The 27,032-nt window shown below is 45.8% G+C and overlaps 1 non-coding gene across 1 annotated transcript; it reads left to right on the plus strand.

The window, feature by feature from the left end:
- Nucleotides 1-7,985: 7,985 nt before the first annotated feature.
- LOC112134423 (U6 spliceosomal RNA) lies at nt 7,986-8,097 on the plus strand. The gene has a single exon (XR_002915856.1). It is a non-coding gene; the product is annotated as a U6 spliceosomal RNA (small nuclear RNA).
- The last annotated feature ends 18,935 nt before the right edge of the window (nt 8,098-27,032 follow it).

Here is a 27,032-nt window from a genome sequence, read left to right on the forward strand (position 1 = left end):
GTACACACTGATTTATTGGAGTGCTATGAATGTGGGCTACCAGACAGTTCGGTATCATGTTATTTTATTTTTTGAGACAAGAGTGTCGCTCTGTCACCCAGGCTGGAGTGCAGTGGTGCCATCTCCGCTCACTGCAACCTCCGCCTCCTGGGTTCAAGTGATTCTACTGTCTCAGCCTCCTGGGTAGGTAGGACTACAGGCGCCCGCCACCACTCCCTGCTAAATTTTATATTTTTAGTAGAGACAGGGTTTCACCACGTTGGCCTGGCTGGTCTCAAACTCCTGACCGACCTCAAGTGATCCACCCACCTCAGGCTCCAAAAGTGTTGGGATTACAGGTGTGAGCCACCGTTGCTCAGCCTTAATATCATTTTAAAGATAGCCATGTTCTTCAAAAAGACAAGTCAGAGTTCTCATCTTTCTTCTTGTTTCCTATGACTCTGTTAAACTGAGAGGAATGAGGACCCCATTTGCTCAGTGGTGGGAGAAACACAATTTCACTGGCGTTTTGTTGGTACAAAGATAGGAAGAAGGCTCTTGAAGTGCTGTCTGTATATGTGTATAAACACACATATATCTTGTGAAATTAAAGTAACAGTGTTCTTTTTGAAAGCATTTAGGGTATAGCTATAGAAGTTCATTCAACAAAACAGGACTTTATCAAGTTGGAAAGCTCCTTTCTCTTTATCCCTGAATTTATCACTCAATTTTGTTACGGGTACAAACAGGCTGGGAGACAGCACTGTGTTGAGGGTCAGAATGGAGAGAGATGAGAAATGATACTTTCATGAATATATCCAAGATCTCCACAATTGGTTGTTGTAAGTGTAGAGAGGCTGTCTGTCAAATCATAGATATGAGGCCGGGCACAGTGGCTCCCTCCTGTAATCCCAGCACTTTGGGAGACTGAGGCAGGCAGATCACCTGAGGTGGGGAGTTCCAGATCAGCCTGGCCAACATGGTGAAATCCTGTCTCTACTAAAAATACAAAATTAGCTGAGCATGGTGGCGCGTGCCTGTAATCCCAGCCACCTGGGAGGCTGAGGAGGCAGGAGAATCACTTGGAGGCAGGAGAATCACTTGAACCCTGGAAGCGGAGGTTGCAGTGAGCTGGGACTGCACCACTGCACTCCAGCCTGGGCGACATAGTGAGACTCCATCTCAAAAAAAAAAAAAAAAAAAAAAAGAATCATAGAAATGGACCCTAGTTTGGAAATTCATTCATGTAAATGAACTTCTCCCTGGCTTGTCCCCAGAGCTGTGATTTAACGCTATTATGCTGGGTTTACAGACCAATTTGAACATGAATTTTCCTCTGCTTCTGCACAGACTCCCTAGAGAAGTGATCACACCACTGCATTCAGCCTGGGTGACAAAGCGAGACCTTATCTCAAAAAAAAAAAAAAAAAAATCAAAGATCAATCTTAACTATAAATTCAATCTCTTTAATAGATATAGGGCTATTCAGGTTATTTCTTCTTCAGTGAGTTTCAGTAGTTGGTGGGAATTTGTCCATTTCATATAAGTTGTCAAATTTATTGACATACAGTTTTTAGTGAAATTTGCTATGGTCTGAATATATCTCCCAAAATTTGTATGTTGAAACTTAATTGCTAATGTGGTAGTAATAAGAGATGGGGCTTTTAGGAGGTGATAAAGTCACGAGGGTAGAGCCGTTATGGGTGGAACTGGGGCCCTTATAAAGGGCTTGAGGGAATGGGTTCATTCTCATCAACCATGTGAGCACACAGTGTTCATCCCCCTATGCTCTTTCATGTTCCGCCTTCTACCATGTGGAGATGTATTAATGACAAGAAGGACCTCACCAGACACTGAATGCCAGCACCTTTACCTTGGACTTCCTAGTCTCCAGAACTGTAAGAAATAAATTTGTTCTTTGTAAATAACCCAGTCTATTTTGTTATAGCAGCAAGAATGTGCTAAGAGAATATTCTTTTCTCATGCTTTAAATCACTTTAGAGTCTGTAGTGAGGTCACCTCATTACTGATACCGATAATTTTTGTCTTCTCTCTTTTTTAATGATGAGTCAGGCTAATGGTTTATAAATTATATTGGTCTTCTCAAAGAACCAGCTTTTGGTTTCACTGATTTTCCTTATTGTTTTCTATTTTCTATTTCATTGGTTTCCATTTTAATTTATATTATCTTTCTTCTGCTTATTTTAGGTTGTATTTACTCTTTTCTTTATAGTTTCTTAAAGTGAAAGCTGACATCATTGATTTGTGATCTTTCTTCTCCTTTAATATAGGCACTTTGTGCTATAAAATTATTCCTACTTACTGCTTCAGACCTTAAATTAGGCAGGTGGAGATGGTGGCTATAGGGGAGTCTGTATAAAGAATTAGAATGAGGAGAATTTGAAGAAAAGCAAGTTATTTGGCAAGCTGACATATAGTGAAAGGAGGTGAAACAGGGGATAATAAAGATGGAGAAAGAAGGAGCCAGGCGATAAAAGGCTTTAGCCTGAGGGCAGTAAAGTATCAGTGAAGCAGGTGAGTGTGGCATGATAATATTTGCATTTTATAAAGATCACTCTGGGGGCTGTGTGGGAGCGGATGTGACTAGAGTCAGAAGACCAAATAGAAGGTGGTCTCACACTAACCGTTTTTTTTTTTTTTGAGACGGAGTCTCGCTCTGTTATCCAGGCTGGAGTGCAGTGACACCACGTTGGCTCAATGCAACCTCTGTTTCCTGGGTTCAAGCAATTCTCCTACCTTAGCCTCCCAAGTAGCTGGGATTACAGGCGCCCACCACCACACTCGGCTAATTTTTTTATATTTTTAGTAGAGACGGGGTTTCACCATGTTGGCCAGGCTGGTCTCTAATTCCTGACCTCAGGTGATCCACCCGCCTCGGACTCCCAAAGTGCTGGGATTAGAGGTGTGAGCCACTGCGCCTGGCCTGTTCTCACAGTAATCTTGATGACAGATGGTGGTTATAGTCGGGGGTAAAGAAAAGTAGGTAGCCTAGGCCGGGCGCAGTGGCTCACGCCTGTAATCCCAACACTTTGGGAGGCCGAGGCGGGCAGATCACGAGGTCAGGAGATCGAAACCATCCTGGCTAACACGGTGAAACCCCATCTCTACTCTATTTTGTAAAAATACAAAAAATTAGCCGGGCGTGGTGGCTGGCGCCTGTAGTCCCAGCTACTCGGGAGGCTGAGGCAGGAGAATGGCGTGAACTCGGGAGGCGGAGCTTGCAGTGAGCCAAGATCGCCACTGCACTCCAGCCTGGGCGACAGAGCAAGACTCCGTCTCAGAAAAAAAAAAAAGAAGAAGAAAAAGACATAAGAAGAAAAAAAATCTATAGTCCCACTACCCAAAGATTACTACTGTGAATGTTGTGCTTTCTCTCCTTCTGGTCTTTTTTTTTTTTATTCTTATCAGCATGCATACACAATACACACATTGACACACATAATTTTTTGAGACAGGGTCCGGCTCTGTCTCCCAGGCTGGAGTGCAGTGGCGCCATGTCAACTCACTGCAACCTCTGCCTCCCAGGCTCAAGTGATCCTCCCACCTCAGCCTCCCAAGTAGCTGGGACCACAGGTGCGCACTACCATGTCCGGCTAATTTTTGTGGTTTTTTTTGTAGAGACGGGGTTTTGCCATGTTGCCGAGGCTGGTCTTGAACTCCTGGACTCAAGCGATCCACTCTCCTTGGCCTCTGAGTGCTGAGATAATAGGCATGAGCCACCAGGCCCAACCCAGAGTTTTCTTTTTTATTAATTATTATTTTTTTGACTGTGTCTGCTCAGCAGGGCTACCCCATGGGCAATGTGCTGAGACGATTTTCTTTCACAAAATTGAAATACTATGTATACAGTCTTTGGTGCTGGGTGTTTTTTTTTAATTCCCACTTTCATTATATTAAAAGTATTTTTCTACTTTATAGGCATTTTATTTAGAGAATAGAGACAAGATCTCGCTATGTGGCCCAGGCTGGTCTCGAACTCCTGGGCTCAAGTGATCCTCCTGCCTCGGCCTCCTAAAGTGCAGGGATTACAGGCATGAGCCACTGCACGCAGCCTACTTTGTGAGTATTTTTAAATAATTATATATAGACCAGGCACAGTGACTCATGCCTGTAATCCCAGCAATTTGGGAGGGTGAAGCAGGTGGATCACCTGAGGTCAGGAGTTCGAGACCAGCCTGGCCAACATGGCGAAACTCCGTCTCTACTAAAAATAAAAAAATAATAATAAAATAAATTAGCCAAGAGTGGTGGTGGGCACCTGTAATCCCAGTTACTCAGGAGGCTGAGGCAGAAGAATCGCTTGAACCCGGGAGGCAGAGGTTGCAGTGAGCTGAGACTGCACCAATGGACTCCAGCCTGGGCAACAAGAGTGAAACTCCATCTCAAAATAAATAAATAAGTAATTATATATAATGGAAAAATAGGGACAAAACATGATTTTTTTTAAGACAGAAAACCCATTTTAAAGAAAAATAGAGAAAAATCCTTTTAAAGGTAACACTCAGAGATGAGAGGTGCACTTTGTCCTCATTACTGTGGCGAGTATCTAGCTGAGTTAAGCTGTCACTGACAGGACAGAAAGGAAACCCATATGACAGCACACGCATCTTCAAGGAAAGGAAGACTTAGGCACTGGCAAAGCTAGATTTGAACCATTCGAACCTAGTAACTGGTTGTGTACAATTCATTAGTTGACATTTTGATAGTATCAGAGCCACATATGTTCTTGATAGAGGATGTGGGGAGAAGCACACTAAGACAAATGTTGACTGGATACCAACTGTGGGGTTAGGGGTGGAGTTAGGCCCAGGGACACAGTGGTGACCATCAGTTACTATCATTTCCCTTGGGAAATTTATGAACTTGGGAAATTAGTGACCCCAGAACGTGATTTGACAGGCGCTGTGGTAATCATTTAAACCTAAATTTTTTTCTATTGAAACCCCACAGTAACCTGAGTATTACCTCTGCCTTCATTTTACAGAAATCAGACTGAGACTTGGCAAGCCTGATTATCCTGTCCTGGGTCGTACAGCTGTTCATCATCAGAGCTGGGACAGGAACCTTCTGTCTGACTCCAGCATGCTTGTTTGGAATCTCTCTGTGAACTCTGACACTTTATAAATACATACACCTTATTTATAAATACATACACCTTATTTATAAATACGTACACCTTATTTATAAATACATACACCTTATTTATAAATACATGCACCTTATTTATAAATACATGCACCTTATTTATAAATACATGCACCTTATTTATAAATACATGCACCTTATTTATAAATACATGCACCTTATTTACTTTTCTTGAAAATGTATAAACATGTCATGAAGAAACAGGGCCACGGTGGTGCCCAACTCCAGGAAGCACCATTCATGTCGGAATCTCAGTGAATGGCCAGCCCTGGATCACAGCCACAGAGAATACGGTGTGAATGGCACTCCTTACAGTGGGACAGTGCCGTCACCCTGCATTTCTTGAAGGAAAGTAGAAAACCAAGACAGTCCATTAAAGATGTTTTTTGAGGGGGTGGGGGGGGGTGGGACTCAACCAGGATATAAACCCAGGAAGAAACTGTTTTTACAATCTGCAATTTACTGCTCAAACCTACAGACATTCCACAGATGACATAATCCATAAAGAATTCAATTTAGGCAGGGTGTGGTGGCTCACGCCTGTAATCCCAATACTTTGGGAGGCCAAGGCAGATGGATCACTTGAGGTCAGGAGTTCGAGACCAGCCTGGCCAACGTGGCGAAACCCCATCTCTACTAAAAATACAAAAAGTGGCTGGGCATGGTGGCTCATGCCTGTAATCCCAGCACTTTGGGAGGCAGAGGCGAGTGGATCACGAGGTCAGGAGTTCAAGACCAGCCTGGCCAAGATGGTGAAACCCTGTCTCTACTAAAAATACAAAAAAGTAGCTGGGCGTGGTGGTGAGCACCTGTTATCCCAGCAACTTTGGAGGCTGAGGCAGAGAATTGCTTGAACCCAGGAGGTGGAGGTCGCAGTGAGCCGAGATTGCACCACTGCACTCCAGCCTGGGTGACAGAGCGAGACTCCGTCTCAAAAAAATAATAATAAATAAATAAAAATACAAAAATTAGCCAGGCGTGGTGGTGGGCGCCTATAATCCCAGCTACTCCACAGGCAGAGGCAGGAGAATCACTTGAACCCAGGAGGCAGAGACTGTAGTGAGCCAAGATCATACTGCACTCCAGCCTAGGTGACAGAGTGAGACTCTGTCTCAAAAAAAAGAAAAAAAAATTCAATATAAAGAAACCAGATCTGTAGCTATAGACTTGGCACACTAAATTGGTCCAGCCGAGAGATCAGACCCATGTGCTTAATCTCATAAGTACGGTGACATATCCAATGGAACTATCTATCTACTGATAGGAAATAAAACCCATTTGAGGGTACAATCATTTTCAGTGAAGGCAAGTCTTGGGGTCACTGGGTGATGAGGACAAGCCGATGGGAGGCCGATGTGGGAGGATCACTTGAGGCCAGGAGTTTGAGACCAGGCTGAGCAACAAAGCAACATCAACCCCTCCCTCCACCCTACATGAACTCTGTCTCTACAAAAAAACTTTTAAAATTTAGCCTTGCATGGTGGCACACATCTGTGGCCTAAGACGAGAAGATCCCTTGAGCCCAGGAGGGTTTTTTTGTTTTGTTTTGTTTTTTGTTTTTTGAGACGGAGTCTCGCTCTGTCGCCCAGGCTGAAGTGATGTGGTGCAATCTCGGCTCACTGCAAGCTCTGCCTCCTGGGTTCAAGCAATTCTCCTGCCTCGGTCTCCCAAGTAGCTGGGATTACAGGCGCCCGCCACCACACCTGGCTAAGTTTTTGTATTTTTAGTATAGATGGGGTTTTACCATGTTTGCCAAGCTAGTCTTGAACTCCTGACCTCAAGTGATCCGCCTTTCTCGGCCTCCCAAAGCGCTGGGATTACAGGCGTGAGGCACCTTGCCTGGCCAAGCCCAGGAGTTTGAGGATGGGATGCAGTTAGCTCTATGATTGCACCACAGCACACCAGCCTCAGCCTGGATGACAACTGTTTGTTTGCTTTTTTTTGAGATGGAGTCTCGCTCTGTCGCCCAGGCTAGAGTGCAGTGGTGCGATCTCAGCTCACTGCAACCTCCACTTCCCGGATTCACGCCATTCTCCTGCCTCAGCCTCCCGAGTAGCTGGGACTACAGGCGCCTGCCACAACGCCCGGCTAATTTTGTTTTTGTATTTTTAGTAGAGACGGGGTTTCACCGTGTTAGCCAGGATGGTCTTGATCTCCTGACCTCATGATCTGCCCGCCTTGGCCTTCCAAAGTGCTAGGATTACAGGCGTGAGCCACCGCGCCCGGCCGACAACTGGTTTTTTTTTTTTTTTTTTTTTTTAAGATAAGGCCTGGCTCTGTCACCCAGGCTGGAGAGCAGTGGCGCGATCTCAGCTCACTGCAACCTCTGCCTCCTGGGCTCAAGCAACCCTTCCACGTCAGCCTCCCAAGTAGCTGGGACTACAAGAACGCACCACCATGCCTGAAGACCCCATCTTAAAAAACAAAACAGGCCGGGCGCGGTGGCTCACGCCTGTAATCCCAGCACTTTGGGAGTCCGAGGAGGGCGGATCACGAGGTCAGGAAATTGAGACCATCCTGGCTAACGCGGTGAAACCCTGTCTCTACTAAAAATACAAAAAAATTAGCCGGGCGAGGTGGCGGGCGCCTGTAGTCCCAGCTATTCGGGAGGCTGAGGCAGGAGAATGGCGTGAACCCGGGAGGCGGAGTTTGCAGTGAGCCCAGATCGCGCCACCGCACTCCAGCCTGGGAAACAGAGCGAGACTCCGCCTCAAAAAAAAAAAAAAAGAAAAGAAAAGTTTGATATTCCTTGATATTTTAATATTGAATAATTTTACGGTGCCCTTTTTAAAACTACAGAAGTATTTAGGTGAATTACATTAAATTGTCATCACTTGCTGTCTTTGGCAGCAATATACTAAAAAGAAATAAATAATTGGAATGATACAGAGAAGATCAGCATGGCTCCTGTGCAAGGATGACACACAAATTCGGGAAGTGTTTCATATTTTAACATAAACTAATAAATTCTCATCAAAGCTGACTTCATTGCTGTTGTACAAAAAGCCTTACAGAAAGATACATATTCTTTTTTTTTTTTTTTTTTTTGAGACGGTGTATCACTCTGTCGTCCAGGCTGGAGTGCAGTGGCATAATCTCAGCTCACTGAAACCTCTGCCTCTCAGGTTCAAGTGATTCTCCTGCCTCAGACTCCCGAGTAGCTGGGATTACAGGCATGTGCCGCCATGCCCAGCCAATTTTTGTATTTTCAGTAGAGATGGAGTTTTACCACGTTGACTGGCTGGTCTTGAACTCCAGACCTCAGGTGATCTGCCCGCCTCGGCCTCCCAAAGTGCTGGGATTACAGGCGTGAGCCACTGCATCCAGAAGAAAAGGCTGTTTTCCTCCCACAAATCAGACTTCTATATACTGCTAAATTCAGGAGAAAAACTATGCAATGAGGACAGGAAAAGGAATCATATCAGAGTTCAAACTTGTCTAGTATAAGATTAGACAATACGTGACATATTGTGTCCTAGTTTAGGACATTATAGTTTTATTTAGAAATCCAGAGAATTGGCCAGGCACGGTGGCTCACACCAGTAATCCCAGCACTCTGGGAGGCCAAGGCGGGCAGATCATGAGGTCAAGAGATCGAGACCGTCCTGGCCAACATGGTGAAACTCCATCTCTACTAAAAATACAAAAATTAGCTGGGAGTGGTGGCGGGTGCCTGTAGTCCCAGCTACTTGGGAGGCTGAGGCAGGAGAGTCGCTTGAACCCAGGAGGAAGAGGTTGCAGTGAGTCAAGGTCGCACCACTGCACTCCAGCCTGGAGACAGAGTGAGACCCCGTCTCAAAAAAAAAAAAAAAGAAAGAAATCCAGGAAATTATCTATGTGGCTCAGGCCAAAATAAACTAAAGTTAAAAAAAAATCTTTTTTTTGAGACAGAGTCTCACTCTGTCTCCCAGGCTGAAGTGCAGTGGCACTATCTCAGCTCACTGCAACCTCTCCCTTCCAGGTTCAAGCAATTTTCATGCCTCAGCCTCTCGAGTAGCTGGGACCACAGGCATGCACCACCACACCCAGCTAATTTTTTTTTTTTTTTTTTAAGACAGAGTCTCACACTGTCGCTCGGGTTGGAATGCAGCGGCGTGATCTCGGCTCACTGCAGCCTCTGCCTCTCAGGTTCAAGTGATTCTCCTGCCTTAGCCTCCCAGGTAGCTAGGACTACAGGCACAGGCCACCACGCCTGGCTAATTTTTTGTATTTTTAGTAGAGACAAGGTTTCATTATGTTGGCCAGGCTGGTCTTGAACGCCTGTGCCTGACCTCCTGATCCACCCGCCTCGGCCTCTCAAAGTACTGGGATTACAGGCATAAGCCACTGCACCTAACCAATTTTTATATTTTTAGTAGAGACAGGGTTTTGTCATGTCGGCCAGGCTGATCTTGAGCTCCTGACCTCAAGTGATCCGCCTGCCTTGGCCTCCCAAAGTACTGGAATTACAGGCATTAGCCACCGTGCTTGGCCTAAAACACAATATTTTAATTTTATTATTTTTATTAATTTGTTTATTTTTGAGACAGAATCTCACTCTGTCACCCAGGCTGGAGTGCAGTGGCATGATCTTGGCTCACTGCAACCTCTGCCTCCTGGGTTCAAGCAATTCTCCTGCCTCAGCCTCCCAAGTAGCTGGGATTACAGGTGCACGCCACCACACCTGGCTAATTTTTATATTTTTAGTAAAGATGGAGTTTCACCACGTTGGCCAAGCTGGTCTCCAACTCCTGACCTTAGGTGATCCACCCACCTCAGCAACCCAAAGTGCTGGGATTACAGGCATGAGCCACTGCACCCAACCTCATAAAATACAGTATTTTAAAATTCCCTGTGTCTTAACGTATTTTTTTTTAATTTAAAGAGTCTTTAGAAATCTCATGAAATCAGTGACTAAACCAATGTCTTTTAGTCTTAGACAAGGGGAGATAACTATGTACTCTCAAAGGTTATTCTTTCCCAAGGTATAATTAGAAATTTAGTAATGTGTATAAAAGTCTTGGTTTATTTACTCCCTGGAAAATGAAGGCAGAAACAAAACCAATATAATGCATTGCAGGCTCTTCTTTTATGATGTGACGTACTTCAACACATTACCAAATGTTTTTACTTCTCAGAAATCAGCCTTGGATATCCCAAATGTTTAAGAACGAAAATAAACAAAACAAAAACACAACCTGTCTCTATGCCTCTAAATGTAGGTTCGAATTTTTGCCAGGATACTGGGGCAATTTTGAAAGCCTGAATAGTTGAATCCTCTTCCATAGATATTAATTCCCAACCTATTTGAAATAGAAAAGTTCATGGATAAAACTAAGAAAATGGCCAGGCGCAGTGGCTCATGCCTGTAATCCCAGCACTTTCGGAGGCCGAGGCAGGCAGATCACCTGAGGTCAGGAGTTCAAGACCAGCAAGGCCACCATGGTGAAATCATGTCTCTACTAATAATACAAAAAAATTAGCCAGGCGTAGTGGCGCACACCTGTAATCCCAGCTACTCAGGAGGCTGAAGCAGGAGAATTGTTTGAACCCGGGAGGCGGAGGTTGCAGTGAGCCGACATTGCACCATTGCACTCCAGCCTGGGCAACAAGAGCAAAACTCCATCTCAAAAAAAACACCAAGTTTGATTTGGGAAGACATACATAGAGGTTCAGTTTGCTTCTTCTAAAAACTTGGTCTGGGCCAGGCATCGTGGCTCTCGCCTATAATCCCACCAATTTGGGAGGCTGAGGCAGACAGATCACTTGAGGTCAGGAGTTCAAGACCAGCCTGGCTAACACGGTGAAACCCTGTCTCTACTAAAAATACAAAAAATTAGCCAGGTGTGATGGTGCATGCCTGTAATCCCAGCTACTTGGGAGGCTGAGGCAAGAGAATCACTTGAACCAAGGAGGCAGAAGTTGCAGTGAGCCGAGATCGTGCCTTTGCAGTCTAGCCTGGGTGACAGAGCGAGACTCCATCTAAAAACAAGTAAACAAAAAAAGAAACAAACTTGGTCTGAAAGTGTTACCAAAACACCAGAGATTTGGTCTAGGTCCTGCTGCTTGTCGCACAGAAAGCCAATCACTGAGACAACTAGTATTGCCAAGGAAAAAGGCTTTAATTGGGTGCTGCAGCTGAGGAGATGAGAGCTCAGTCTCAAATCCATCTCTCTGACTAAAACAAGGGATGTATAAGCAGGGAAAAAAATGTAACAATGTGTAAGAAAACAGGAGCTAGGGAGGGGAAGGAGGCATCTGGTGTGATGATCTGGTGAGTTTCAGTTCTTTGATACTTCCTGAAGGTCCTTTCCTGAGGAAGGGACTCAGATAAAACAAAAACAAGTTTCAAGCTTTAAGAGCAAAAGGGTCAATTTCTATGTGTATCTGAAAACAACTGTCTATGGGACTATGGGGCCAGTTTCAAAAGCGTATCTCTGCCTCTCAGGCTAGACCAGTCATCACCAGCCTGTTCACCCACTTAGCCCTTGATCATCCTCTCCTCCATGTGTTAACCTCACTGTGCTCCACCTCAAAATGCCTGCACTCACTTTCCTTCAATGACCTACCCAAGTTTCACCTTTTCCTGAAGACTTACCCAGTTATTCCAGCCCACATTAAACTCTTTCATGCTTGGCATTTCATTATTTGCTTTTTTTTGAGACAGTCTCACTCTGTTGCCCAGACTAGAGTGCAGTGGTATGATCTCAGCTCACTGCAACCTCCGCCTCCCAGGTTCAAGTGATTCTCCTGCCTCAGCCTCCCAAGTAGCTGAGATTACAGGCGCACCACCATGACCAGCTAATTTTTTTTGTATTTTTAGTGGAGATGGGGTTTCACCATGCTGGCCAGTGTTGTCTCGAATTCCTGACCTCAAATGCTCCACCTGCCTCGGCCTTCCAAAGTGCTGGGATTACAGCCATGAGCCACCGCGCCTGGCCTTGTTATTTGCTATTGTAATTGGTCTTTATTTAATGTACATTTGTCTTCCCCTGCAAACATTATATTCACCGAGTGAGGTGGTTTTTTTGTTTGTTTGTTTGTTTTTTTTTGACACGGAGTCTCACTCTGTTGCCCAGGCTGGAGTGCAGTGGCATGATCTCGGCTCACTGCAAGCTCCGCCTCCCAGGTTCACGCCATTCTCCTGCCTCAGCCTCTCGAGTAGCTGGGACTACAGGCACCCGCCACCACGCCCGGCTAATTTTTTTGTGTGTATTTTTAATAGAGATGGGGTTTCACCGTGTTAGCCAGGATGGTCTCAATCCCCTGACCTAGTGATCCGCCTGCCTCGGCCTCCCAAAGTGCTGGGATTACAGGCGTGAGCCACTGCACCCAGCCTGAGTGAGTTTTGAAATACTGTTGCCATTTTCCTACACCTGAATTAAAGTGTCCCCCAAAATTCATGTCCTTCCCAGAACCTCAGACTGTAACCTTATTTGGAAACAGGGTCATTGCAGATGTAATAAATTAAGATGAGGTTGTATTGGAGTAGAGTGGGTCCCTAACCCAATCTGAGTGGTATCTTTATACGAGGAGTCACAGACATACGGAGGGAAGATGGCCATGTGGTGACATACGCAGGGATTGCAGTGATGCAGCTACAAGCGGAAGAACACCAAGAATTGTTGGCAACTGGGCCTGGCGAGGTGGCTCACACTTCTAATCCTTTGGGAGGCTGTTAAAAAATAAAAACAAAGCCGGGCACAGTGGCTCACACCTATAATCCAAGCACTTTGGGAGGCCGACACAGGCAGATCACCTGAGGTCAGGAGTTCGAGACCAGCCTGGCGAAACCCTGTCACTACTAAAAATACAAAAATTAGCCAGGCTTGGTGGTGGGTGCTTGTAATCCCAGCTACTTGGGAGACTGAGCAGGAGAATCGCTTGAACTCAGGAGGAGGAGGTTGCAGTGAGCCAAGATCGTGCCATTGCACTCCAGCCTGGGCGACACAGTGAGATTCTGTCTCAAAAAAAAAAAGACTAGAAGGGACAATTTCTATGTTTATCCAAAAAAAAAAAAAAAAAAAAAAAACTGTCTATGGGACTATTGGGTCAGTTTCATATACATAAAAGACTCATCTTGAATTCATTTCCGTGTTGCCCAGAAAACATTCCCCATATGGGTTGTTAGAACAATGACAAAGCAAGAATTGGACATGAAAGGACCCACTGCTGTAAAAATTTAGATAAATAAAGAGTCGATGCACTGAGAAGTGTTCAGGAAGGCTGGGTAGGAGAGTTCATGGGTCAGGGGAAGGAATGCCCAGACATAAAACGACTCCACAGCCACAGCTAAGGCAACGAGTAGAAAAAAAGAAGAAGCCTTTCAAGGGAAGCTGCAGATATTTCTCCCGTCAACTGTGAGTGAGGAATTGGGGTGGAGGCTGATGGGACACCAGCAATTGCAGCTCAACTGCAAGGAATCGGACATGGGAAAACCTAGCCTGTGAAGCCTTAACACACACAGAACAGAACCCAGGTGTCCCTAGAGAAGTGCTGAAACGAGATAAGAAATGGGAGCTAACTTGAGATACTACATTTATTTGTAATATGAATAGCAAAATATATCAGGGGCACATATCGGGACCTCTTGAGGCTGTGTCATGGAAATAAAAAAAATTTAAAACAGGCCGGGCGTGGTAGCTCATGCCTATAATCCCAGCACTTTGGGAGGCCGAGGCAGGCAGATCACTTGTGGGCGTGGTGGTGCATGTAGGAATCCCAGCTACTCAGGAGGCGGAGGCAGAAGAATTGCTTGAAGCCAGGAGTCGGAGGTTGCAATGAGCCGAGATCGCGCCACTGCACTCCAGCCTGGGCGACAGAGCGAGACTGCATCTCAAAAAACAAAAATTAAATAAATAAATAATAATAAAAATAAAAACTCATGAACTAAGAAAGAAATACTTCCATGTGACAATTTTTCTTTCTTCCTAGACTCAGAGCCAGTTTAATTGAAGGAGTGTAGTCAAGTTAGAAAGAACACTAGACAGAGTTAAAATATCTGGGTTTGGCTGGGCGCGGTGGCTCACACCTGTAATCCCAGCACTTTGGGAGGCCAAGGTGGGTAGATCACCTGAAGTCAGGAGTTTGAGACCAGCCTGGCCAACATGATGAAAACCCATCTCTATTAAAAATACAAAAATTAGCTGGGTGTGGTGTTGTGCTCCTGTAATCCCAGCTACCTGGGAGGCTGAGGCAGGAGAATTGCTTGAACCCAGGAGGCAGAGGTTGCAGTGAGCTGAGATCGCGCCATTGCACTCCAGCCTGGGTGACGAGAGCAAAACTCTGTCTCAAAAAATAAATAAATAAAATAGGGTGAGGACAACTTCTCTGGGCTTTAGAACCTTTATCTCAGACATAGAAAGAGAATATTTCCAGTGTGTCTTCCCAGTCTTCCGCTGTGACTCAGCTTGGGCCCATCAGAGTTGCACTGTCCCTCTAAATCCACCCAGGGCTGCACGTCTTTTATTTACACAGACACACATACCCGCAATTTCATATATGTGTGTGTGTGCATGCATGTGCATGTGTATGTATGTCTATATATTAATATATAATATAATGTATACCATAAATCGGCCAACGAACAAGCCAGCATCTCTTATCCCATCTAGAAGATCCAAGGCCTACTAGTTGTCATTTCCATTTCCCAAACCCGAATCCTGCCAATATGACAAGAATACTAAGAAAAAGAATTTGGATCATGCCAATGTATAGCTTCAAATGTCAGCAGCCTAATCCCGTCTAACTTGCTCCAAACAGCCACGCTTTAATGCTCTTCAAATACAAATGCTCACTGGCATGAAGGTGAACCACCCTTTCCATTTTCTCCTTTCCCTCTTGGTCCCTGAAGAATGGATCTCCCAGCATTTCAATCTGGGATATCAAATCTGTTGTCGGAATGGCGTAGTCTGCACAGAGAGGACATCATGAGGTGGTTTAGTTTCCTTGAGCTTTATGTGTGAAAGCACAATCAGGGGTGCTAGAATTCCCATATTTTACTACAGGCACAAGATACTGGGGGACATAAAATCAAAACAAAACCCCCAAATCCTGAAGACCCTGTGATGCCAGGAAGAGAAAATGAAGCCACTCATACTCCCAGGATTGTAGCCTTTATTTGGAATTGTGGTACCCATTTTGCTACACTTTTCATGCAACTAAAAAGCACAGTGTGGCATATATTGTATGGTAGTAGTGGAAATACTGCTGTAGGAGGCTGGGTGCGGTGGCTCACGCCTGTAATCCCAGCAATTTGGGAGGCTGAGGCGGGCAGATCACCTGAGGTCGGGAATTCGAGACCAGCCTGGACAACACAGTGAAACCCCATCTCTACTAAAAATACAAAAAAATTAGTCAGGTGTGGTGGTGGGTGCCTGTAGTCCCAGATGCTAAGGAGGCTGAGGCAGGAGAATCTCTTGAACCCTGGAGGCGGAGGTTGCAGTGAGCCGAGATCACGCCATTGCACTCCAGCCTGGGCAACAGACAAGAAAGAAAGAGAGAGAGAGAGACAGAGAGAGCAAGAGAGAAAGAAAGGAAGGAAGGAGAGAGGGAGGGAGGGAGGGGGGAGAGGAGGAGAGGGAAGGGGAGGGGAGGGAAGGGATTGCTCCAGGATAACGTTGTCAGGAATGCTGCAGGTAGCAGCTCTCACCAGCATCTAACCGAAATAAAAGGGCCTTGCTGCTCAGAGCCCAACGGCTGTTCCAACTGTTTTCCAAGGGGCTGGACAACAATGTCCAAGAAGTAAGCAGTGGAGCTGACTGGGTTGTAGTTTAGGGAGCAAATGCCGGAAGACAGTGGGAGCCCTGGAGTGTGGAATGGGGAGTCTGGGACTGGAGGCCTGCAGATATTAGTCCCAGTTCCCTCCTTACAAGGACTTGGATCTGCCTTCCGTCAAAATCATACATGAACTGTTTTAACCAAAAACACATTTCTGACCAGGCACGATGTTGCCCAGGCTGGTCTCGAGCTTCCAGGTTCAAGCGATCCTCCCACCTCGGCCTCCCACAGTGCTGGGATTACAGGCCTGAGCCACACACCACCTAAAGTCATTTTAAAAAATAGATTTAGAGGCCAGGTGTGGTGGCTCACACCTGTAATCCCAGCACTTTGGGAGGCTGAGGCAGGCAGATCACTTGAGGCCAGGAGTTTGAGACCAGCTTGGGCAATATAGTGGGATCCTGTCTCTACTAAAAATACAAAAATTAGCCAGCCATGGTGGTGCAGGCCTGTAATACCAGCTACTCGGAAGGCCGAGGCATGAGAATTTCTTGAACCCAGAAGGCAGAGGTTGCAGTAAGCTGAGATCACACCATTGCACTCTAGCCTGAGTGACAGAGCAAGACTCTGTCTCAAAAAATGAATAAATAATTAAAAAATTGGCCACGCACGGTGGCTCATGCCTATAATCCCAGCACTTTGGGAGGCCGAGGTGGGCGGATCACGAGGTCAGGAGATCGAGACCATCCTGCCTAACATGGTGAAACCCCCTCTCTACTAAAAATATTTTAAAAATTAGCTGGGCTTGGTGGTGGGCCCCTGTAGTCCTCAGCTGACGCTGAGGCAGGAGAATGGTATGAACCCGGGAGGCAGAGCTTGCAGTGAGCTGAGATAGCACCACTGCACTCCAGCCTGGGGGACAGAGCGAGACTCTCTCTCTCTCAAACAAACAAACAAACAAACAAAAAGATGTGGAAGTACAGCATGGTGACTACAGTTAACAAAATTGTGTTGTATACCTGAAACGTGCAGAAAGTAGGTCTCAAGTGTTCTCACCACACAAATGGTAACTAGGGAAGGTGGAAGATATGTTACAGCTTGGTCGTGGTCATCATTTCACAGTGCACATGAATATCAAATCATCACATTGTACACATTAAATACATGCAATTTTTATTTTTCAGTGAGACCTCAAAAAAGCAGTAAAAATGTTTAAAGATATGGAAATAAGTGTATGTGTAAATATGTCTCTGTGCTCCAGGTATGCATGTGTTCCATGTATGCACGTGTGTTCTATGTTCACATGTGTGATCCATGTACGCACGTGTGTTCTGTTTGCACATGTGCTTCATGTGTGTACGTGTGTTCTGTGTTCGCATGTGCCCCATGTGTGCACTGTGTTCTGTGTTCGCATGTGTGTTCTGTGGTGTTCGCATGTGTGTTCTGTGTTTGCATGTGTGTTCCAGGTATGCACATCCTAGCTCTGCCCACTGAGAGGACCTGGACATGGCCACACTTAAATAGCCACAAGCACATCCTGTGTCCAGTTCTTGGCTTCTAACCATTCTCCATTAAAAGGAGCAAGGGCTCCTTTGAGAAATGGTTGATTCCAGTATCAGGACAGGGAAAATATAAATGAACCCAGAACATCTTTTTGTGCCAGAGAGAGCAAGTAGGTTGCCCAAAGAATGCCAGGGACATGCAAAAGGCACAGATGTCTGTGTACAGGGCTCCCACTGGCCAAATCTGAGACAGAGCATCAAAATAATGAGAGAGAAGGATTACAACGCATGGGATAAAACAGGACTACAGGAAATGATGAGTCATAGAGGTATAAAATCTGCAGAGGAATAAATGAAAAACTAAAAACTCGATGAGGAATGGGATATTCACATGATTTCAAATTACCCCCAAAAAATCACAAAAATACTTGAAAGTTATCAAGAGGGGGGAAAAGGGGCCGGGCGTGGTGGCTCACGCCTGTAATCCCAGCACTTTGGGAGGCCGAGGTGGACGGATCACGAGGTCAGGAGATCGAGACTATCCTGGCTAACACGGTGAAACCCTGTCTCTACTGAAAATACAAAAAATTAGCCGGGCGTGGTGGCGGGCGCCTGTAGTCCCAGCTACTCGGGAGGCTGAGGCAGGAGAATGGCGTGAACCTGGGAGGCGGAGCTTGCAGTGAGCCGAGATTGTGCCACTGCACTCCAGGCTGGGCGACAAAGCGAGGCTCCATCTCAAAAAAATAAATAAATAAAAATTAAAAGTTGGGGGGAAGCAACTTCCTTATTTATAGTGGAAGAATCTGGCAGACACTAACTTAAGTGATCAAAGTGAACATCACCAGTAATGAAACAAATTGGAATCGTGTGCCACCTGCTGAGATGCAACAGAACACAGAATCACTTCCGGACATGCTCCTGAAGAAATGACCCTGAACCTACTCATGAAGGCAGACATACTGGACACACCCAAATTAAGGGGCATTCGACAAAATAACTTTTCTGTAGTCCTGAAGAGCAGCAAGGCCACGGAAGTCAAGGACAGACTGAGACTGTTCTAGACTGAAAGAGACTAGAGAGACAGGACAGCTGAATACAGCAGGCGACTCTAAACTTGCTCCTTTTGCCAAAAGGACATTATTAGAACGATTGTCAAAACTCAAAGGGGCCCTAGGGATTGGCAGTTTCATTCCAGATTCCTGGTTTTCATGGTTATGGTATCATTTTAATGGTATCACTCCAGTTTCCTGATTTTGATGGTGCCATTGTGGTTATGTAGGAGAATGTCCTTGTTTGGAGGGTAATGGAGCCCCAGGCAATTTACTCTCAAATGACTGAGAATAAAAGTTCTCTGCATTGTACTTCCAAGAATTGAGAGGACAGGATAAAGATGGATGGGCTTGGGAGGCCAAGGTGGGCAGATCACGAGGTCAGGAGTTCCAGACTAGCCTGGCCAACATGGTGAAACCTCATCTCTACTAAAAATACAAAAATTAGCTGGGCGTGGTGGCGGGGGCCTCTAATCCCAGCTACTCAGGAGGCTGAGGCAGGAGAATTGCTTGAAACCAGAAGGCGGAGGTTGCAGTGAGCCGAGATTGTGCCACTGTACTCCAGCCTAGGCAACAAGAGCTAAACTCCGACTCAGGAAAAAATAAAAAAATGAAAAAATAAAAAAATAAAAAAATAAAAAATTTTTAAAAATACGGATGGGAATTATTTTACTAAGTGCAATCATGCTCTTCATACTATTCTTTTTTTTTTTTTTTTTAAATAGATTTGGGGGGTAGTCTCACTATGTTGCCCAGGTTGGTCTCGAACTCCTGGCCTCAAGTGATCCTCCCACCTCGAACTCCCAAAGTGCTGGGATTACATGAGTCACAGCTCCTGGCCATAATTCTTTTTTTTTTTTTTTTTTGAGACGGAGTCTTGCTCTGTCGCCCAGGCTGGAGTGCAGTAGCGCGATCTCAGCTCACTGCAAGCTCTGCCTCCCAGGTTCATGCCATTCTCCTGCCTCAGCCTCCCGAGTAGCTGGGACTACAGGCGCCTGCCACCACACCCGGCTAATTTTTTGTATTTTTAGTAGAGACGGGGTTTCACCACGTTGGTCAAGCTGGTCTCGAACTCCTGACTTCGTCATCTGCCCACCTTGGCCTCCCAAAGTGGTGGGATTACAGGCGGGAGCCACCGCACCCGGCCTCCTAGCCATAATTCTTAATAAAATCATTAATTTAAATTTTACCTGAAAAAATTTAAATAGAAATTAAATGTGAAGAAATTCCTTAAGTTTAGAAAGGGGCTCTCTTAGCAAAGCCATATTTCTCCCTTCTTTGTTTACAAACTGACCAGTTTCAGGATAAGGCTGTTTCTTTTTTCTAGATATTTGTTGAGGGCTGAAACAAGCAAGCTGTTAATGCCTGAACTTTTTCCCTACCAAGTCCCTAGTGCTTCATATTCGTATGTACATGGTCAGGTCCCGAGAAACAGCAGGTGATAGCTCCCACCCAACAAAGACTGTCAACTTCCTGAACCAGGACAGTCCTCACTTCCCTCCATCCCACTCTTTGCAGCCAGTTCCATAGTTTAGGATCTGTTACTTGCAACCCCTCATTTAGTTAACAATTTCTATGTCAGTTACGACTCTTTATTTTGTAAGAGAAAATTCAACTTGAAAGTGTCTTAAACAAGAAGGGAATTTTATTAGTTTTTATAACTGGCATCCTGGCGTAGTATAACTTCAGGCGTAGCTTAATCCAGGGCTCCAATAATGTTAACAGGAGGAGGTTTCCCTGTCTCAGTTCTGCTTCCGTGGTTCCATGGTGTTGGGTCAGCAGTTCTTACAGCTATATCCTTCCTCTTTTCTATCCAGTAGGAAAGAGGCTGTTTTCCCCCCATCAGTCATTCTCACTGAATAAGGCAGTTCTACTGTAATTTTCTTTTCTTTTTTTTTTTGAGACGGAGTCTGGCTGTGTCACCCAGGCTGGAGTGCAGTGGCATGATCTCGGCTCACTGCAACCTCTGCCTCCCGAGTTCAAGCAATTATTCTCCTGCCTCAGCCTCCCGAGTAACTGGGATTACAGGTGTGTGCCACCACATCTGGCTAATTTTTTTTGTATTTTTAGTAGAGATGGGGTTTTTGCCATGTTGGCTAAGCTGGCCTGGAACTCCTGACCTCAGGGGATCCACCTGTCTCGGCCTCCCAAAGTGCTGGGATTACAGGCATGAGCCACCGCACCTGGCCTAATGTAATTTTTTTTTTTTTTTTTTTTTTTTTTTGAGACAGAGTTTTGCTTTTGTTGCCCAGGCTGGAGTGCAATGGCACAATCTCGGCTCACCGCAACCTCCACCTCCCAGGTTCAAATGATTCTCCTGCCTCAACCTCCCAAGTAGCTGGGATTACAGGCATGTGTCACCACGCCTGACTAATTTTGTATTTTTAGCAGAGATGGGGTTTCTCCATGTTGGTCAGGCTGGTCTTGAACTTCTGACCTCGGGTGATCTACCCGCCTCGGCCTCCCAAAGTGCTGGGATTACAGGTGTGAGCCACCGCGCCTGGCCTGTAATTTTCAAATAGTAAAATTACAGGTAGTTTTCTCTTCTCCCTGCATGAAAACTCGAAGGGAATGGCAGAAGGGGATAATTTTCTGTACAGTTACTTTCTTTCACCACTATGTGGATGCCTCATTGAGTCACTGCTGAATCTTCAATGCAAAAGTGACTTTAAAATGAAAGATGTGTCAGTTTAAAAGTCATCGAATGGGTAGGTCAGTGATATTCAAAACGGTGAAGAGAAAGAATAGAGGTATTGGCCGGGCGTGGTGGCTCACAACTGTAATCCCAGCACTTTGGGAGGCCGAGGCGGGCGGATCACGAAGTCAAGAGATCGAGACCATCCTGGCTAACACGGTGAAACTCCGTTTCTGCTAAAAATACAAAAAATTAGCCGGGTGTGGTGGCAGGCGCCTGTAGTCCCAGCTACTCAGGAGGCTGAGGCAGGAGAATGGTGTGAACCCGGGAGGCGGAGCTTGAAGTGAGCCGAGATCCCGCCACTGCACTCCAGCCTGGGCAACAGAGCGAGACTCCATCTCAAAAAAAAAAAAAAAGGAATAGAAATATTTTGAAGTTTCCCAGAGTTTCCCATACTTGATAGAGCAAAGTGAGATTCTGATGACTAAAGTTAGGAGGGAACTTGATTCAAGAAAGCAACTTACAGTAAACACCTCTCACTAAGATCTGTCCCCGTCCTAACCAGGCCATGGCCTCCAGAACTTTGATCGTATTTCTGTTTCATTACTTTTTCATATCCAGATGCTGGTCTTGGACAGCTTCCTTTCCCACTTTTCTCAGTGTCTATACAAAAGCTTTACCATATTACTTAAGTTCCCTACTTCCATTGTTTATCATCTTCATCCACAGCAGATATTTCATTTTCAGAGGCAAAAGGGACATAAACTTCTCTGCCTTCTGCACCAGTGGTGGTGGGCAGCCTCCAAGATGGTGCCCAGCAACCCCTGCTCTCCTGATCTGCTCATCTTTCTGCAGGCCCCTCCATCTGACTGAGCATGGAATGGACTTACTGCCTCCCTTCTCACACACAGGATACCAAGGAAATTATGAGCTATCACTTTTGAGATTAAGTTTTTAAAAGACGATGGCTTCCATAGCGAGTGAGATCTCTTGTTCTTTCCTCCATAGCGAGCAAGCTCTCTTGTTCTTTCCAGCACTTGCTCTCCATCTCTCTCTGTCTGTGTCTCCATGGTGGAAGCCAGCGGCCATGTTGTGAAGCAGCTCTATGGAGAGGCTCACGTGGGAGGGACTGAGGCCTGCCACCAACCACAGGAGAGAGCGTGGCAGTGGAGCCTTCCTTCAGTCAGACCTTCAGATGAGACTGCAGCTCCAGTTAACAGCTTCTGGAACCTCATGAGAAGCTTTAAGCCAGAGGTACTTGGTTAAGCTGTGCCTGTATTCCTGTACAACAGAAGTTGTGAAATCATAAATGCTTGCTGTTTTAACCCACTTAGTATCGGGGTAATGTTTTACACAACAATAGGTAATAGGTAGTTTATCAATACTTAGCTCCAAAGGAAGGTTGGGTCCTTATTCCTTTTCAAAAAGAGCCCTTAGTCCCATCCCCTGGACCCCATCCCCTGTTTGCTTCACAAATTATGTCCTCTTTTTTTTTTTTTTTTTGAGAAGGAGTCTTGCTCTGTCGCCCAGGCTGGAGTGCAGTGGTGCAATCTCGGCTCACTGCACCTCTGCCTCCCAGGTTCAAGCAATTCTCCTGCCTCGGCCTACCGAGTAGCTGGGACTACAGGCATGCGCCACCATGCCCAGCTAATTTTTGTATCTTTACTAGAGACAGGGTTTCACCATGTTGGCCAGGATGGTCTTGAACTCCTGTTGTCAGGTAATCCACCTGCCTCAGCCTCCAAAAGTGCTGGGATTACAGGCGTGAGCCACTGTGCCCGGCTGCGTCTTCATTCTTAAAAATCCTTACTTTGGGGCTGGGTGCGGTGGCTCACACCTGTAATCCTGGCACTCTGGGAGGCCGAGGCGGGTGGATTACCTGATGTCAGGAGTTCAAGACCAGCCTGGCCAACATGGTGAAACCCCATCTCTACTAAAAATACAAAAAAAAAAAAAAATTAGCTGGGCATGGTGGCAGGTGCCTGTAATTCCAGCTACCTGGGAGGCTGAGGCAGGAGAATTGCTTGAACCTGGGAAGCAGAGGTTGTAGTGAGCTGAGATCACGCCATTGCACTCCAGCCTGAGCAACAAGAGCGAAACTCCGTCTCAAAAAAAAAAAAAAAAAAGCTTACTTTGGATTCTTCTTTCACTTTGTAAGGTTTCTTCTTTATAAGGTTTTTTCCTCCCTTAACCATCAAACCTGAAAGAAGGCCAGGTATGGTGGGTCATACCTGTAACCCCAGCATTTTGGGAGGCTGAAGCAGGTGGATCACTTGAGGTCATGAGTTCAAGACCAGGCTGGCCAACATGGCGAAACACCGTCTCTACTAAAAATACAAAAATTAGCAGGGCATGGTGGAGCACGCCTGTAGTCCCAGCTACTCAGGAGGCTGAGGTGGGAGAATTACTTGAACCTGGGAGGCAGAAGTTGCAGTTAGCCGAGATTGTGCCACTGCACTCCAGCCAGGGCAACAGAGTGAGACTCCGTCTCAAAAAAAAAAGAAAAGAAAAAAGAAAAGAAAAACCTGAAAGAACAGTCGCCCACATAACAGGCTGGGCTTCCTCCACTGCCTCATCTTCCATACTTAATGCAATTGGTTTCTACTCCCTATGAACCCTAGAATCTCAGCAATTGCCAGTGATGACATCTCTCTCTCTCTCTCTGTCACTCTCATTTTTTTTTTTTTTTTTGAGATGGAGTTTCGCTCTTGTTGCCCAGGCTGGAGTGCAGTGGCGCGATCTCAGCTCACAGCAACCTCCGCCTCCCGGGTTCACGCCATTCTACTGCCTCAGCCTCCCTAGTAGCTGGGATTACAGGTGCACGTGACCACGCCCAGCTAATTTTTTTTGTATTTTAGTAGAGACGGGGTTTCACCATGTTGGCCAGGATGGTCTCGGTCTCTTGACCTCGTGATCCGCCCGCCTCGGCCTCCCAAAGTGCTGGGATTACAGGTGTGAGCCACCGTGCCCGGCCCCTCTCATTTTTTTTTTTTTTTTTTTTAGAGACAAGGTCTCACTCTGTCATCAAGACTGGAGTGTAGTGGTACAATTGTAGCTCACTGCAGCCTTGAATTCCTGGGTTCAAGGTATCCTCCTACCTTGGCCTCCTAAAGCACTGGGATTACAAACATGAGCAACTGTGCCCGGCCAACCAGTAACACCTCTCATCACCACTTTCAAAGGTCTCTTCCTGTGCTCTATTCCTGCATGAGGACTGTCTGACTGGGACTTACCTCACTGATTGCCTCCTGGCTGTTTAGGCGAGTAGCCACACTCACCACAAGTATTCACATCCTTGACTTCTTTGCAACAATTCTCTACTCTAGGGGTGTCCAATCTTTTGGCTTCCCTGGGCCACATTGGAAGAACTGTCTTGGGCCACACATAAAATACACCAACATTAACGATAGCTGATATGATGGTTAATACGGAGTGTCAACTTGATTGGATTGAAAGATACAAAGTATTGATCCTGGATGTGTCTGTAAGGGTGTTGCCAAAGGACATTAACATTTGAGTCAGTAGGCTGGGGAAGGCAGACCCACCCTCAATCTGGGTGGGCACCATCTAATTAGCTGCCAGCATGGCTAGAATATAAGCAGGCAAAAAATGTGAAGAGACTGGCCTAGCCTCCCAGCCTACATCTTTCTCCAGTGCTGGGTGCTTCCTGCCCTTGAAACTTGGACTCCAAGTTCTTCAGTATTGGAACTCTTTCCTTGCTCCTCAGCCTGCAGATGGCCTATTGCGGGATCTTGTGATTGTGTAAGTTAATACTTAATAAACTCATATATATATAAACAGACATATATATATTCCATTAGTTCTGTCCCTCTAGAGAACCCTGACTAATACAGATTTTAGTACCAGGAGTGATTCTAGAGGAACAGAATATTAAGGATGGAGTTCTTTTGTTGGTTTTGGGGTTTCTGGAGTCAGCTGCTTAATATGATTAGAAATGCTAAGGACTATACTTCTAATAGTTTGGAGAACACTGATAGTCCTTAGCATGAACTGTTTAGAGAGTTATGCAAAATAAATGCATTCGACACTCCTGATTCATTGCTTGTGAGAGGCAAGGAGTTTTGTGACTCTGTACCTAATACCTTTCACCATATGTGGAGAACCAAGGAACAAAATGAAGCTGGTTGGTTGCTTCTAAATTCAGTGGACAGAGCGATGAAATAAAATAATGAACTCAGGGATTCTATTTCCCAGCTTCAGAAGCAGACACTGGGCCTCAAATCTGCTAAGATTGCCCTGAGAGTCTCATCTCCTGTAGAGAAAGAGCTGAAATTGTGGAAAAACTGACACAAGCTCTTATCATGTGAGTGGCTGACCTGCAGTGAAAGGTGCATGCACAGCCTCACCAAGTGTCTACTGGTTTTTTTGTTTGTTTGTTTTTTTGAGACAGAGTCTCACACTGTTGCCCAGGCTGGAGTGCAGTGGCCCGATCTGGGCTCACTGCAAGCTCTGCCTCCCGGGTTCACGCCATTCTCCTGCCTGAGCCTCCCATGTAGCTGGGACTACAGGCACCCACCAGCTACAGGCGCCAGCCACCACGCCTGGCTAATTTTTGTTTTGTTTTGTATTTTTAGTAGAGGCAGGGTTTCACCATGTTAGCCAGGATGGTCACGATCTCCTGACCTCGTGATCGGCCGCCCACTTTGGCCTCCTAAAGTGCTGGGATTACAGGCGTGAGCCACCGCGCCCAGCCAGGTGTCTACTATTAAAGTGAGGGCATTGATCGGAAAAGAATGGGACCCTGCAACTTGGAATGGGGACGTGTGGGAGGACCCTGATGAAGCTGGGGGCACTGAGTTTGTAAACTCTGATGAACCTTTTTTGCCAGAAGGAACAGCTTCCCCATCTCCAGTAGTGGCAACATCCCTCCCTGACTATGCTGCCATCAGCCTTTCCACCTGTCTGAGGAGATACAACCTGTGCTGCCTGAGACAACAGTGATGGCCTCCTCTGAGGCAGTTGCCAGGCAAGATAATGTTGATTCTCCTCAAAAACCACCCCAACACCCCTGTTTGCTTCTAGACCTATAACTAAAGTCCCGGTGGGCCCCTAGAGGTGAGGCTGAGAGTGTGACCCATTAGGACATGTGCTACACTCAAAAAGAACTGCTTGAGTTTTCTAATTTATATAAATAGAAATCTGGAGAACAGACATGGGAATGGATATTAAGGGTGTGGGATAATGGTGGAAGGAACAGGTCGGGCACAGTGGCTCATGCCTGTAATCCCAGCACTTTGGGAGGCCAGGGCGGGCGGGTCACCTGAGGTCAGGAGTTCAAGACCACCCTGGTGAACATGGTGAAACCCTGTCTCTACGAAAAAAATACAAAAATTAGCTGGGCGTGGTGGCGGGCTCCTGTAATCCCAGCTGCTTGGGAGGCTTAGACAGGGAGAATTGCTTGAACCCGGGAGGCGGAGGTTGCAGTGAGTCCGAGATCATGCCACTGCACTCCAGCCTGGGCAACAGAGCGAGACTTTGTCTCAAATAAATAAATAAATAAATAAATAAATAAAAAGATGGAAGAAACATAGGGTTGGATCAGGCTGAATTTATTGATTTGGGCCTACTAATTAGGGACTCTGCATTTAATGTTGCAGCTCAGGGAGTTAAAAAAAAAGTTCTAATAGTTTATTTGCCTAGTCAGCTGAAATATGGATTAGAAGATGGCCCACTGTGAGCAAGCTGTAAATGCCTGATCTCCCTTGGTTTAATGTAGAGCAAGGGATCCAAAGGCTTAGGGAGATTGGGATGGTGGAGTGCATTAGTCACTTTAGACCTACTCGTCCCAGCTGGAAAGGTCCAGAAGATATACCCTTGACCAGTGCTTTGCAAAATAGATTTGTGAGGGCAGCACCTGCATCTTCGAAGAGCCCTGTAATCACTCTTCTCTGTATGTCAGATCCAACAGTGGGAACCTCAGTCACTCAACTACAAAATTTAAATACAGAAGTTGCATCTAGGGTGCCTTTGGGATTCAGCACC

Source organism: Pongo abelii, chromosome 6, assembly GCF_028885655.2.
Source record: "Pongo abelii isolate AG06213 chromosome 6, NHGRI_mPonAbe1-v2.0_pri, whole genome shotgun sequence".
In the NCBI taxonomy this organism is placed as follows: domain Eukaryota; kingdom Metazoa; phylum Chordata; class Mammalia; order Primates; family Hominidae; genus Pongo; species Pongo abelii.